The 15,094-nt window shown below is 39.9% G+C and overlaps 1 protein-coding gene across 1 annotated transcript in view; it reads left to right on the top strand.

The window, feature by feature from the left end:
• The first annotated feature begins 7,814 nt into the window (after positions 1–7,814).
• enc2 (ectodermal-neural cortex 2) overlaps positions 7,815–15,094 on the top strand; it is a 63,428-nt gene continuing 56,148 nt past the window's right edge. The window contains exon 1 of the mRNA XM_078283057.1: positions 7,815–7,928. The gene's annotated coding sequence lies outside the window, so the exon portion shown is untranslated. The remainder of the gene's footprint in view (positions 7,929–15,094) is intronic.

Genomic DNA, 15,094 nt, shown 5'->3' with positions numbered 1-15,094 from the left:
CACATTTGGTGGTCAATCCCCCGCTCCCCGGGATTGCCACCCCATTGATTCTTTGGTCCCTTCTCAAGATCTGTGCCAACGGCTCTATACAGGTCACGTAGAGGAGGGCTGATAACGGACAACCCTGACGGACACCGCAGTGTATGTTAACTGCTTTTGTTAGATGCCCATTAACAACAAATCTGCTGGTAATGTCCCGGTACAGCAATCCCACCCAAGCTATAAACCTTTCTGGAAACCCCATTTTTTGCAGTACCTGGAAAAGGTACTGGTGCGAGATCCGATCAAAGGCTTTCTCAAAATCTAAATTTAGGACTACTAGCCGGATATTTCTGTCTCTCGCATAACAGATGGTGTCTCGGATCAGTACGAGGCTGTCGGTGATCTTCCTCCCCGGGATGGCACAGGCTTGATCCGGGTGAATCACCTCCTCTAAAACCAGGGACATACGAGCAGATAAAAGTTTACTAAAAAGTTTGCAGTCAAGATTTAAGAGGGTGATAGGTCTCCAGTTTTTCAGTTCAGTCCTGTCATTTTTTTTGTATAGTAGAGTCACTATCCCTGCTCTAAAACTGTCAGGTAGTCTGTCTAGTCCTTCGAAATCCATAAAAACAGAAAGTAGGTCCGGTGCTAAAATGTCCCAAAAAGTCAGATAAAAGTCCAAGGGAAGCCCGTCTTCTCCTGGGGACTTCCCTTTCTTAAAATTTTGTACACATTTATCTAACTCTAAAAGGGTAAAACCTTGGGTTAAAAGCACACTGTCCTTTACTGTTTTGTCAATGAATTTTAAAACCTCTGTCATGGTGTCTGTTTTAATATTTTTTTCTTTGTAAAGATCCCCGTAAAAGCTCTCTATAGTGTCTTTGATTTCTTCTGTTGTGTTTGCTGTGTACCCACTTTCTTTTTTTAGTTGTAAAATACCCCCCCCCTTTGTTGACAATTTTCTTAAAAAAATATCTGGTACACTTTTCCCCTTCCTCGATCTCCCTTTCTTTACTTCTTAGAATGACACCCTTACTTTTAATGTCTGCTAAAACCGACATTTCTGTTTTGACTTGTTTAATATCTTCGCTAAAATCCATGCCCTGTTGCTGTAGTTTAAAATAGCGCTGTAGTCGCTTCTGCAGTCCCAGCATGCGTCTGTTTTCCTTATCTTTTTTCTTTTGACCTGCCTTTCTAAAAAAAGTCTGGGTCTTTCCCTTCACCATTTCCCACCAGTGTGCACGTGTGTCGTACAAGTCTTGAAGGGTCTGCCACTCTTTATACTGCTCCCTGAACTGGCTAACTAACTCCCTATCCTCTAACAGGGAGCAGTTGAGCTTCCACAGACCACTTCCTGTTGTCAAGCCCGAAAAAGGTGAGAGGGTGCAGGAGAGCATTATGTGATCAGAGAAGAAAACAGGGGTCAATCTAGCATCGGTTGGCGGGCAGTCCCTTGTAAAAATATAGTCTATGCGAGAGGCTCTGTTGCCGTCACCACTGAACCAGGTGAAGCCTTCCTCTCCGGGATGCATGATTTTAAAACAGTCTTGGAGTTTAAAATCCCTGCATAAACCTTGCAATAAACACGATGTTTTATCAATTTTAAAATCCTCCCCTGCCCCCTTCCTATCCTTGCTGGATAAAACACAGTTAAAATCCCCTCCTACCACTAGCGGTGCCCTACCCAGCAAGTGGGACTGCAGGTCTTCTAAAAGGTCATACCTGTCGTTTCTGTCGTTAAAACCATAAATATTTAGTACGTTAAAATCCTTTCCCATGTACGTCAGATGTGCTAAAAGTGCCCGCCCGTCTCTCACCACAGTGCTGCCCTTCACCAGAATAGAGGGGTTTTTAATTAAAATGGCCACTCCATCGTTCCTGTTTTCATTTGATCCGCTCCATATGGATTCTTGTGGCCACTTCTCCTCCCATTCCCTGTAGTGTTTTAAAAACGGTATGGCACACTCCTGGAGTAAAAACACATCTGCATTAAAAGCACTCAGAAAGGATAAAACTGTTGTGGCTCTAACTCCTGACCTCACACTTCTCACATTGAGGGTGGAAATGATGAGGGTCATGTGTATTATGTTTAAAACAACAGGCATGACAGTTTAAAAGAATTGAAATAACAGGGTTAAAAACCTAAAAGAGAAATGCAGCTAACCAAATAATTGTGAATGCAGCTCTTCCTTTCCCTTTATGGGGGAAAGGGGAGGGGTCTGAGCTCCATTCCCTTTCCGGACTCTGGCAGCTGGTCTTGGGGGTAATGCCGCGTTCAGTACTGAGTCCTTGGGGGTTGATTGCAGAGCTACATTTAAAAAGGAGACCTGGTTTGGAGAACTGGAGGGGAAGACTCTGGACTCCTCCACAGACGAGCTGTCTGAGGGGTACACAGCTCTCCCCCGCTTCCCTGAGGCTCCAGGAGTCTCAGGGGACAGTTCTGAAGCAGGCCTCTTGATTTGCTGGGCATCGAATGGGCAGAGAATAGATTAGCTAAGGCAAACGGGGAGAAAACGCAGCACAGACTGCTTTGACCAATTTCGAGGCGCACAAAAACGCCGTCCACTTCGTTCTTGGTCTTTCGGTCAAATTAGGTATACTTGCAGACTGGCTTTCCATGTTTTCAAACGTTGCTTTTCCACAAAGTGAGAGAAGGGTCAACATTAAGAGCCACTATATACCTGGATTTGAATGATGAGAGTGATTATTCTCCTTTTTTGTAGTAGGGTCATTAGGGGGCCTCCTACCATTTATTTGTTGTGTGGGTCTGTAGAATATTACCTTTTGGACTTTTTGGAATGTTTATCATGTTGCTTATGTTTGTATACTTACTTCTTTATAACTATGACCATGAGGTAATGTGTATATATTATATGTATTTTTTTCTTCTTTTTGTGTCATGTGACTTGGTATTCCATGCCCATTGCTTTGTGTGGCTATTGTGATGCCACTGTGTGGCCATTGAGATTGTGTGGGATTGGGACGAAGACCAGTTCTCGGTCGATATACGTTAGTCACTGTTTTTAATATGTAGCCATAAAGGCTTTTTACATTTTTGTACCTGCAGACGGAGTACCGTGGTTTTTCTTTGGGGAATTCATGCCTGTATTTCCTCATATGTACCTTACGTGACTGGCAAGGAATATCCCTAATATATTTTTTCAGTATTGTACCCGCTAACCACAGAAAAACCTGTTTTTGCTGGTACCTCAGATCCAAGAAGTGTTCCTTTCTTACTCTTTTTTCAAGTAACAAATGTTTCTGTTCTAAAAGAATATTACTCTATCTTGTGTAGATAAAGAAATAAGAACCTGGCACAATAACGTTTTGAGGCAAATACAGTAAATGCAATTTGGATTTTGATGTTCATTAATGAAACATCTCATAATAGAATACTATGGATCTTTTTTTCAACCCATTCAGACCAAATAGGCATCTGATCTTCGCACTGGATTTTATATATCAATTTTATATATGTTGGGAAATAACAATCACTTTACTGTGACAGGCTCAGCCTATGGCTCATTCTCTGTAAAGTCCTTGAGACGTGCATGTGATAAACGGCTATATAAATAAACTTGAACTTGAGCTCTGCTTTTTCTGTTTCTCAGGTCAGTTTATTTGGTGTGGAGTAAAAAATTGTCAAATCAAAACTTGTTTTGTTGAAAAGATGTCATAACGTAAAAATAACACATATGTCGTCTACCCTCCACTCTTTCAGAATATTATTAACAAATACAGTAGATCATAAATAGGCTTTTAATTTGTGAAGAATTTAAATGTCCAGTGTTTGTGGTTAATTTATATGGAGGTCAAACAGTCTCATAAGGAGGCAAAAACAAATAGAAATAGGCTTTAAATAGAAACACCATATGTTTAAAAGACTGATTTGTATCTGTAACCCACATTTCTAAAAAAAAAAAAAAAAAAAACGATTTTTAAATATGCAAAAACATTTGCTAATAAATGTTTTTCAATTTCCATTAGTAATGATTTGTACATAAAATAAATATTTTCATATTTTCACACAAACATCTCCATTTCCAAGGCATAATCATATTCACAGTCCTTATTATTAATTAATTATTAATTTGCATTTTTGGATGTAAATATATTTGTGAATCTCCATCTGTTTTCTTTTCTTTATCTTTCTTTTTTATGTGGATACTTTGGAGACTGTTCTTGCACCAAGGAGCCAAGGGGTCCACAAATGCGCTACTGCTGTAGCCAGAATAACCAAGAAAAAAACGTCTGGATTCAGTTCAGCCTTCAAAATAAAAGCGCTACCGATAAAACGTGAAAAATGTAGATTTAACCTAATTTCTTTTTATTTAATCATAAAACGATGATGGAGAACTCAGATTAATGGTTTGTTATAATAATGTTAAAAAAAAATACCACAGTAGCCTACTTAACCAATTTAAAATAAAAAGGCTATGCAGCAGTTGCTTGCTTAATTACATTAGTTACATGCTTAATTGGTCACTGCACGATTCACCTTTCATTTCTGCTGCACAAAATCTATGGCAAAATACTCATGCCACATGTGCTTTAACAACAAATTAACATTTAGGCCCAAGTGGTCGTAGGAAAATTGTATTACACTGCACTCCATGTATGTGCATCTTGTATGGAGCTTTTTTCCTATCTTTATTCAAGAGCGTGGTCTTTCAATTTGAGAGCATGATTTATTGATTTCATGTTCAGATTTTGTAATGCTTTCCCTCAAACCCTGCCCTCTCACTCAAATAGCCCCTGCTTGCGCTTAGATTTGCTCTGCTTCTGCTGAAACTGTATGCTTGCACTCAGATATAATGTTGCTTGCACAGATTTCCTGCTCGTGAAACGTCTGCTCTCAGATTTCTGCTCTGCTCTCAGTGTGCTAGAGGAGAAGACGACGTCACCTTCATGACTCAGGAGCGGGAGCCAACATGGACCGCCAAAGTCAAGGACCTCAAGTACGTTTTTTATTTTAATGGTGCTATTACTTCCTTCAAATTGAATTGGTTAAGTCATATTTGTGGCACAAGAATACATCCATGATAATATGCTTGGCTTTCAAGTGTGGTACGTTATGGGAACACTGTTGCTAGGCAACTAACAACAAAATGGACGTCGCCGTGTTTCTTTTTTTCCTGTATTTTAGTGTTTAGGAATGGGAAAAGTACCAACAGCAATAGAAAACAAAAGTAAATTCAATGAGCTACTACATTTTAAAAATGCAATTGGTGTGTTGTGTGTATATATCCTTCTCTTCAAAAGATGTTTGCTGTGTCAAAGTCTGCTCTATCAGAAAGGTTTCACATATTGTAAATACGTTAAACACGTCCCCACTTGCAGGTATCGAGCGAATGCGCCTGCAACGAGGCAGGGATTATTTCATTGGTCAACACTACACCTGGCATTCTATTGGTTGGGGAATTTTGACAGGGTTGTTGCACAAAAAATCCGAGTGCAGAGCAGAAATCTGAGAGCAGACGTTTCACGAGCGCACAGAAGCAGCCTGAGTGCAAGGAGAAGGGCTGAAGCTGGAGCGCAGGAAATCTGTGCAAGCAACATTATATCTGAGAGCAAGCATACAGTTTGAGCAGAAGCAGAGCAAATCTAAGCGCAAGCAGGAGCTATTTGAGTGCGAGGGCAGGGTTTGAGGGAAAGCATTACAAAATCTGAACGCAAGGGCGGATATTTCATTTCACTGTTGGGGGGGACAATAAACAGAAAAATTTCTCAAGAGCAACTCCTGAAGGGGACACCAAAGGTGCCGCCAAAAGTACTGTTGTATTAAATGTATATAGAGGTCCATTATGAAACATTTCCATAAGCACTTCATTCCTTTCTTATGAAGATTTTATCAAATTGCCTTTGATATTACTGGGGTCTTTCTACTTGGCATTTCGGTGCACTGAAAAATGATCGGATGTCTGTTTTTCTTTTCTCTGCCATTTTAACTGACCTGGCTGGCTGACAAATAGACACACACACACACACACACACACACACACACACACACAGCATGCAGGTTATTTACAGTAGTAGGTGAGATGCAACACCCATTAACTGAACTAAAGCTAATATATGCCTAATTAGATTTAGTTTTCCCGAAAAAGCAGATCTCTGTTTTGCTGTCAATGTGTAAAAGTCCAGAACGCTATGAAGCCTGCCAGAAACTTACTTAATATTTTAACATAGTGTTTGTTGTAATTATGTCTTTTTTATGAATTAAGTCTTCATTTATTTCCAAAATTATAAACAAAATTACATAGTGGCAGCCATTTAACATGCAGTAAGAAAAAAAGAATATACTTAGAACCTAATTACGTAGGGTAAGTTAATCTTAAATATTATATTATAGAAATATTACTGTTACCATCTACAAAAGATAATTTTGGTATGAAAACCCGCATTTTAATTTAACCAAGTATCCTGTATCATAAATACATGTCTGGCATTTGTAACAAACCAAACCGCTTGAAAATCGGTCGAAAATTCAGTGAGTTATGAGGATTTTAATTGTGGATAGACCTCCTGCCTCCGTACACATACATGCATTAGGAGACGCGGCTGCTCCGTACCAACACGCTGACACACAAGATTCAACCACGAGGTAATGGAGCGAACAAAATGTAGTCTGGTTACAGTTGTGAATGTGTTTTATTCTATTGAGTGGTAGAAGTAAAGAAAAATGTCTGACACATCCTTTGTTTTAAGTTAACCTTTGCGAAGCAGCTACTTACTGGAGGTCAGCCACCACTGACACACTTCCAGAGATCCTCCACAGACACTCGTACCGAGGGCTAATGTGTGTGTGTGGGGGTTCGGGGAGGCAGGTAGGCAGTGGACCAAACCACTGTGAGGCACATGAGGGGGTGGGGGGGGGGGGGGGGGGGGCGCAATCTTTCGAAACTTAAAAACGCATTGTTTTGTGTCTATAATTAGCACAAGTGCTTTCAATGCATATTATTATATTATTTTAAATTATATAGTTATGTTTACAATGATATATTGAGGGGGACAACTCTCTGTTTTTCCCAGGAAGGGGGGGGGGTCCGGACCCCCCTGTCCCCCCTGTAATTTCCGCCCATGTCTGAAAGTGAAATTAATAAATCATGCTCTCAAATTGAAAGACCAAGCTCTTGAATAAAGATAGGAAAAAAGCTCCATACATCTGGCCTACCCTGCTGTACATGTGCGTTACATACACAAGGGGGAGATGTTGGCTTATAAAAATCGTTCACTAACGTTCAGTTATGACAAAATCTTTCGTTTAGACATCATGTACTTCTGGTTACCACCTGTTTAAAATATTTCTTCTTTTACATATCATTATTTTCTTCTTTTTATTTAAGGCCTCTTCAAGTACAGTGTTTGTTGATTGCAAATACGGTCGATTTCAGCAAATTTGTGATTGTATTAATGTTATAAGTAAAATAGCCAGCAGACTGTTAAAGTCACTACAGTCTATAAACGTGCTATTGTTATGCTGCCGCCATCAATACCAACTCTCCGGTGTAGCTGATTGGCTGATACAACTGTCAAAATACCGCCTACTTTGAGAGAACTCATTTCATTGGTCGGGGATTAAGTTTTGCCTGAAATAAACTCCGACGACTGGTCGAAGAAAATGTCATTCACGTTCGGTAAAACCGTCTATATCCCGCCTAAATTTCAGATATTCATCATCCAATTGGTTTAGAGGACAGCTCGGCATCAGGTAGATACTAACGATTGGTCGGGAAGACGTCAGTCACGTTTAAGTCAAAAGTAATTGGTTATTGGTTCCTGTGCAGATTTCAGCTTTCCCTTCCAAAACCAGTCAGACAGGCAGGGACAGACAGACATACTTCAGCTATTGTCACAGAGATATCATGTTTTTATCAACTAACGTTAACGTTAAGCCGATGCTTTACACTCACTGGATTTAACTTTACATCTAAAGCGTAATTAATGTGAGTACAAAAACTTTTATATTCATGTTTGTTATGCAGACAGCCAAAGTGGATTCGGGGAGTGCTGCCTTAACTGTTGTGAGAGAACTTAACTTAACCTTAATGTTTTTATCAGCTAACGCCGACGTTAAAACGGCAACTCACATTTATTGTGTTTACTCATTAAAGCGCCGTGAATGTGAGCATTACGCCTTTGTATCCATATCTGTTATCTGGCGATTCTTTCCATATTATTATGAAGGTTTATAGACTGGTTTGAGAGAGAAGTAAACTGGTTCAGTGTGGCCATCAAAGCTGAAGTTGGTGCATAGAAGAGCTAGCTCTACCTCATTGTTGCCCAAATGAACTTGTCTGATATTTTCTCAGCCGTCGAATATTTTGTTCTCCCATTTGGAAAAATCGACAGATACAGCCAAGTACATAGTTAAATCAGCCATTGATAACATGGTCATTACTATCTACTCCCTAACCAGAACAGCACACTAGCTTGTATTGCTGTGCGTATGGAATGTGAACAAGTTATCCAGTTATTAGCCTGCAAGCTAACGAATGCTAGCCATCTTCCAATGGCAGGAGACTTTCCATTTAGACCAACTTGTCCCATTAAAACCTATTACAGCCAAACCTAAACTAAGGGAGGATCTCTAGTGTTGGCAGCTACAACACTAATATGTGATCATCATTCTTTGGTCCATGGTTTTCTGTTAAGCGTAGGTTACCCCTATGCTTTACCTAGCCTCTGTGGGTAGCCTATTTGTGGCTCTGTATTCTGTGATTATGCAACCATGCTGGTTAATTATTCAAAAAGTAGGATTTGCACACCACAGTCTAGTCAACAAATTGTGATTTAAGCAAGCTATCTTGACCATTAGAGACAAACTATAGACACTGACAGACATACACCGACATAACAGAGTAGACCATTTTCTCTTGATTTCTCGATATGGATCAATAGTGACTGATGCAGATGTGTAAGAATGCTACTTTGTTGTTTAGACAAACACACACACAGATATTTTATGTGGTCTATTTTGATTTGAGGCATGATTTTCAGATAACTTCCTTGTTATTATGAACAAACAGATGATGTGACTGTTTTAACAATATTGCCTATTTGATACATTTATATATAACAAATCTTAAGTCCAGCCTTTAGTTCTCTTTGTCAAAAAGACAGCCCCGAAAGAGATGAATTGTGTCTAGAGAGCATATGGGAATACTAGTTAGTTTTTCTTTTGAAAGAAGCTGTGCATACACACACGCACAAACACACATACTAGAAATAGACTATTGTCCTGTGGACACGTGGTAGCTAACTAAACTGTAGATTGTCCCTGTACTTGATTTTTAGCTTGCATGTTTCCAAAGCTCTTGTGCTTTATTGATTAGTTGTCAGTGAGCTAAACAAACAGATCAATAGCTAAAGCACTGGAATGATCAGCGGGGGTGTTGTGGGTGGTGGTTGGGGGAAGCAGGTACTTGCAGATGAATAGACTAGATTCAAAAATAGACCTAGAAAAGAGTACAGTAAGGTAATTTAGAATAGATCTACACTAGATTTGGAATAGAGTTGAATCGGCCTGCATAAGGTAGAATAAAAGAGGTAAAAATCAACTTGCCAAAAGTCTGTCAGCAGGATATCTCAAAAACTTATTAATGGATTGCCATTAAATTTGCCAGACATATCAGCAAGTAGCAATTGATCAACACGATTACTGTTTTTTAGCCATAACTAATTGGGATAGAGACTTGATTCCAAATCCTAAGGGTGTGTTTGCAGGGTCAAGAAATCAACTTCACCAGAAATTAATGTTACAGAAATTATATCTTTGGGTGTAACAAGTTAAATTATTCAGCTGTTGGTGGTTTTTGCTCTCAGAGTGCCTTCTAGTTTATTTTGTCTAAAGTATTCTAGCCCAACAAACATGAGATGTTTGAAACCGAGGCATTTAAATGTGATAGGCGTCACACTGTAGCAGTTAATTTACTCCCTTTGTTTTACTTGCATGCCTGTTTATGTTGATTAAGAGTCTATGTTATAGGTTGGCTTGTATTGTTTAGTTTGTGTTGTATTGCTTGTGGAAATTTGAATGTAAAGCCATGCTGGTACTGTGAAATGTTTACATATATGTTTTAACCTGCTTTAACCAATCACAGCATAATGAATGTGCTCTGATTCTTCTTTTGAAAGATGAAATATCTTGCTAAATTAAGGCTTAACTGTTAATAATGTTGTTGTCATTTTATAATTGGACCAAGCCTATCACATTCCATTTAGACTAGATCTTTGAGATGGATAAATTGGCTAGCGAGACACTAGATGGTGTTGAAGACTTCTATACAAAACAACCTTCTTCTTTTTTGCGTTCGGTTTCCAAGCGGCTGCTCTGTGGCTCAAACTTTCAAAAAATGTGGCTCAAAAAATGTAGAAGGTACCATCAAAGTTCCAATAAAGCCCTTTGTTTTCCCAAACCGCAGCTTTCGGGAGCTGGGAGCTTAAGTTAGAGCTAAAGCCGAGGGTCGTCCACAGAGCCACAGCTCCGCCTGCTATAGAGAGCCTAAGTCCCTCCCCTTCCGCTGTCCCCCATGGGACCTTATTTCGGAAAAAATATGTACGGTAGTCAACGGCGAGAGACAAATAATTGTTTGATCCCGTTTGAATTGTGCCATGACTTACACATATGATGTTTTGTCAATTTAAAAGATAATTTTGCAAGTCAAGAAAGTGGCAGTTTGTTGTAAAACAGTACAGTAACGTTTAGTTTTGTGTGAAACCGCTCAGTGAACTACATCTCTCGTCTCGCACAATATACGTCACCAACACCAACATGGAACGAAACATAGGAAACACACAGGCATCGCGTTAACGTTAGCCCCCACTGTACTAAAACTATCCTAAACCAGTTTAAATCCATTCTTACTGTCTACCTTCCAGGTTGTGTATAATACTCCTGCTATCTGAGAGGGACTTAGCTTCAGCGGCTCTGGGTAGCTTGTGGAGAGAGGAAGTTACGTCACTTGCGCGACTTTTGGGTGTGTAGTCTTTCTAATTACGTATTTTTACAGTCTTATAGTTCAACAGTTTTACGACAAACTGCAACTTTCTTGACTTGCAAAATTATCATTTAAATTGACAAAACATCATATGTGTAATTCATGGCACAATTCAAACGGGATCAAACAATTATTTGTCTCTCGCCGTTGACTACCGTACATATTTTTTCCGAAATAAGGTCCCGTGGTGGTCCACCAGAAGGGGAGGGACTTAGGCTCTCTATTGGTCCACTGGACATGCGACCTGTCAATCACTATGAAAACAACCCCGTTTTATAACCGTTTTATCCCGTTAATGACAGAATTATTTTCAAAACTGCATATGGACACTCATTAGAAGAAGTGAAACTAGCTACTGAGACCATAACCTCTTGTCAGAAAAATTGATTGACTTTATATTTTGAGTGAGAAGTTGGGTTGTGGTCCCATTGACTTGCATGGAGTTGGGCCGGGTCTTTTTGGAGCCATCGATCGTTATAGACGGCTATCGGACGTTAGAGGAATTGCTGTTTGCCGCCACTTCCTTATTGGTTTCATTCTTCACCGCAAAGCATTTCATATAAAATAAGAAATAATAAGCTAAATTGCTGATGCTTTTTTCAACCGGCGTAGATAAGCTTTGTCACTTCAACGGAGTTGGAGGGTCCTCCAACTGCAGCGCTTTGTCCAGTCGAGTGTGTTTATGCAAATGACTTGGCGCAGCCAATCATGCCGCGTCTCTAGCAGAGCGGCAGAGACATGTTGAGTTGTAGCGTTGCTGAAAGACAGGACAGCAGAGAGCAAGAGACGGGACAGCAGAGAGCAAGAGACGGGACAGAAGAGAGACGGGACAGGAGAAAGAGAGAGACGGGACAGGAGAGAGAAGTTGATGCTCTTCAAAGATGACACTTTTTGCTGCCAATTTTTGCTAATGTTCCAAATATAAATGGGAGAAGTAAAGGGTGGAACAAGGAAACATCAGAGGGACTTCTATTTTAGGAGGGTGTGTTAAAGCCCCAGTATGCAAGTGTTATGACCATGAAAAATTGGGGCATTTCCTCATTATTTAAACTGATCTATGTTTCCATCATTATTGGATCTCAGTTCTGTGAGTGCAGTAGTACTCAGGAGAGAGATCCAGTCTTGCTCTGAGAAGACTAAAATATGCACTTTGTTCTTATAGCCTATTTATTTTTAGGCCTATTTTTTATCACATTTTTGTTTTAGACTGCTTATTTCCTACAATTAAAAATTCTCAGTTTTTCAATTGAACATTAGGCCTGTCATAATAATGTTTATTCATGTTATTTAATTGTCATGCCTTCATAAACATTTTTAAGGTTTGTTTATTAATCACTGAAAAATTTCTCTTGCCGCTGCAAACATCCCATAGCAGGCTACTTTTCCCATGTGGCTGGCTGCTCAAAAATTTGGGGAACCTCCTGATTATTAAATTCAGAAAGATATTCCATTGATTGCATTTAAAGGAAAAATCTGTGCCTCCGTGATTCCAGCCTTCAAAATAAAAGCACAAGATTTGCTACTTTTGAAAAACAAAGAATAAATCCTATTTGGATGTACAGAGCAGCAAAACTCATTTCAGTGGAGTCATTAAATATGAGGTGAAACTCTAGCTGTAAAATAGAACACTAGTAATAAAGTCACATTTTCACAATAGAGGAGTAAGCTATCTAATTAGAGCAGAGAGCCAACAGATATGTCTAGTGTACAGGTTATATATCACCATGCAAAAAACATGGATTGGTAATTTTTGTTTCAAAACAGCGTGGAAAATGAGTTTTGAAAGCCAGAACCAGAGATCTCAGCACCTGGCCAAGTATTCATCGAGTCATTGGTATTGATCAACCCCAACAGATATGTTCTCAACAAGTGTCCCGTCTAATTAGCAGTTTAGTGCCACGTCTGCCGGCTACATTTTTATGAACATAACAAATGGTGCAATAATAACAATTGTTTCACCCAGGTCCTCAGTTTTGTGGCATTCTGGTTTGTCTAAATTCCATTTTAAACCCTTTTCCTGTGAAATCCATCTGATTTCTGCAATGGCTGCAACAGGGCCATAAGGTCTAGGCCTAGGCTATACACTCTTTACTAACATACACACACAAAAAACACAGCTTCTGACTCACTCAAGTAGTGCCCCTTGTACATGAATACATTCACACAAATTACTCTCGCTCTCTCTCTCACACACATATGCACACACCTCCGACTCTCCCGAAATAGGGCCTCTTGGTCATGAAATGCGTCTGTGCACACTTGCTGCCTTACTCAATCACATACACACACTCAAATTGGCACTAGGCAACCAGTCCAGTGGTGCAGCTATGCTAGCAGTGGGTAAACAAGCTCAGGCTTACTGACTACCAGCATCTATACAAGTCCAGGGTCTATTCAACTGCCCTGTTGATATTCCGCTGGTGAGCTGAGCTAGCCTGAGACAGGGGAGTGTGTGTGAGAGAGAGAGAAAGAGAGAGAGAGCGAGAGCGAGCTCTTAAGGTAAGCACTAGGTTGCTAAACTACAGCTAGACTGTCCCTTACATGCAGCACCTAAAGACAGGGTCCCCACTGGTCCTGGAATTTCTGGATTAGCATGGAATTTTGAAAGGTGTATTTTGGGTGATTTTTGGACTTTACAGGAATAAAGCAGAGTGTTTTTAGACTGAAGTTGCCGATAGTCAATATTTTGCGCCAATATTCAATTTCATGCCAAAAATGTTATTCTTGTCAGGGTGGGAAAAAAAATCTTTTTAATTTTTCAATTAAGGGTTGTTGTTTTATGTAGCCTATAGGAATGTGATATGTTGTATTGAAAGGTTCTGCAGTGATGTCATATAACAAGAATCATTTTATAATTCAAGCAGAGCTTTTCCAGTAGATCTCAGGGAGTGTTGTTGCTCAAGAGGTGTTTAAAGTTCTGAGATATAGGCTATGTAGGGCTGCCCCCGACCAAAGATTTTCCTAGTCGACTAGTAGTCGTTAGTTCAAGCCATTAGTCGACTAGTCGTCGCACGTTTATGATATTAATTTAATTATTTAAATATAAATTTTTTGAAAAAACACACCCAAGTACTCGCGGTCAGAAACACTGGTGAAATACGCTCTGGTTCAAGGGAAAAAACACAACTAAGTCTCGGCTACTCGCGGTCAGAAACACCGGTGAAATACACTCTGGTTCACGGTAGGGCTGCACGATATATCGTTTCAGCATCGTCATCGCGATGTGCGCATGCGCAATAGTCACATCGCAGGACATGCGATGTCAAGTAAGGCAAATTAACTCAAACACGTCATGCTACAACTTTTTTGCTGCTTGATACAAAAGGAAAACTCGCATGGTTCTCATTTTCCATGACTAATCTACAAGAGAAGTCTGTCTGATATAATATAATTTACTCCGATTTAAGGGTTTGTTATAAGAGTAGTGTATGTTACCTTTCCAGCTTTCGCAGCTCCGAACCGTAGTTGGGAAGCCTCTGGTGTTGTGCTAGCCTATTTTAGCTTAGCCTGGCTCATAGCTGGTAACAAGCTTTTTACTAAGAGTCCGGACCAACTCTGCAGTGGAGAACTGGCACTTTATTTCGGTACAGCAGCAAACATAATGCACAGCCTCTCGGTGACATTCTAAGCTCTTTTCCCGCTAACTATGGTAACTTTACTCACTTAGCATCCTGCAACTCACTCTGGCTGCGGCTAAAAACACACTCACTTCCTACTACGTCACCCGCGCAGGTTACCCACAAGGCCACCTTCTTAAAGGGGCAAGGCTTGATAGAGCTATTCAAGTAATTTGGTGAAAATTCCTGTATTTTTTCATATCGCAATATATATCGCAGAAGAAAAAAATATTGCAATGTCAGTTTTTTCCAATATCGTGCAGCCCTAGTTCACGGGAAAAAACACACCCAAGTCGCGGCTTCTCGCGGTCAGAAACACCGGTGAAATACACTGTGGTTCACCCAAAAAAAACACACAATAGGCGTAGGCTATCAGTCGCTTGCTTTGAGCCCCGCTGCTGCACAGAGCGCTGTTCGCTTGTTTATTCAAAGTTTATTAATATTGAACGTGTCGCGTACACACATACATACACACACATACATACAGACAGACAG

Source organism: Centroberyx gerrardi, chromosome 4 (genome assembly GCF_048128805.1).
Source record: "Centroberyx gerrardi isolate f3 chromosome 4, fCenGer3.hap1.cur.20231027, whole genome shotgun sequence".
Taxonomy (NCBI): domain Eukaryota; kingdom Metazoa; phylum Chordata; class Actinopteri; order Beryciformes; family Berycidae; genus Centroberyx; species Centroberyx gerrardi.
Note: the sequence above shows the minus strand (reverse complement) of the source record. Positions and strands in the feature narration are given on the sequence as shown.